Source organism: Pteropus medius, unplaced genomic scaffold (assembly GCF_902729225.1).
Source record: "Pteropus medius unplaced genomic scaffold, Ma_sr-lr_union100, whole genome shotgun sequence".
In the NCBI taxonomy this organism is placed as follows: Eukaryota; Metazoa; Chordata; class Mammalia; order Chiroptera; family Pteropodidae; genus Pteropus; species Pteropus medius.
This window is the reverse complement of record NW_024340701.1, coordinates 10,729,981-10,730,966: the sequence shown is the minus strand read 5'-3', so window position 1 is coordinate 10,730,966 and position 986 is coordinate 10,729,981. Positions and strand designations below refer to the sequence as shown.

The 986-nt window shown below is 41.5% G+C and overlaps 1 pseudogene; it reads right to left on the bottom strand.

The window, feature by feature from the left end:
- Positions 1–386: 386 nt before the first annotated feature.
- Positions 387–505, bottom strand: LOC120622972 (uncharacterized; annotated as a pseudogene).
- Between the last annotated feature and the right edge of the window lie 481 nt (positions 506–986).

Sequence of the window (986 nt, the reverse complement as noted above, 5' to 3'; positions counted from 1 at the left end):
TTTATACTGAGTAAGATGGTAAACAATGACACAATCTCTCTCTCTCTCTGTCCCTCCCTCCCTCGCTCCCTCTCTCTCTGTTAACCTTGCTACTTAATCGAGACTAGACTGACATGGAATGATAGTTGCAGGAAAGTAGTGAGTGTACTATTGTAATAATCAAGGCGAAAGAATAATGGTTGTTCAGAATAGGGTAACAGCAGAAGAAATGGTGAGCATTGGTTTCTGAGTGTGTGTGTGTGTGTGTGTGTGTGTGTGTGTGTGTGTGTGTGTAATTTATTTATTTATTTATTTTTTAGGCAAGGCAACCCTTGGTTGACCTCACAGATTGCAAGGACCTTGTTGGCTTACAATCCTTTTTTTTTATTTTTTATTTTTTATTTTTATGCCTACAGCACTTAGTCTTCCTAGGTGGTCTCCCATCTAAGTACTAACCAGGCCCGACCCTGCTTAGCTTCCAAGATCAGATGGGATGGAGCTGGTTCAGGGTGGCATGGCCGTAGACTGAATATATTTTGAAGGTAGAACCAATAGGACATGCCGATGGATTAGATATGGGATTTGACCAAAAAGAAAGAAAAAAAAGAGGGAAAGAGAGAGAAGAAAGAAGAGAGGAGGAGAGAGAGAGAGGAGAGAGGGGAGTGGAGGGGAGAGGAGGGGAGGAGGGGGGAGGGAGGAAGAAGGAAAAGGAAGGGAAGGAAGGAAGGAAGGAAGGGAAGGAAGGAAGGGAAGGGAAGGGAAGGGAAGGGAAGAGGTCAAACATGACTCCAAATATTTTAGCTTGAGTAACTTGTAGAATGGAGTAGCCATTTTCCAACAGGGGAAGATTTCAGGAAAACAGTTTTGATTGGAAGTCAGCCCAAATCAAGATTTATTTCTTGGACATTTAAACTTGGATATGACTATTAAATGAGTGAAGTGTTGAGACTGAAGTTAGTGACATATCAAGGCTGAAGATATAAAGAAATTATCATTGTATAAAATGG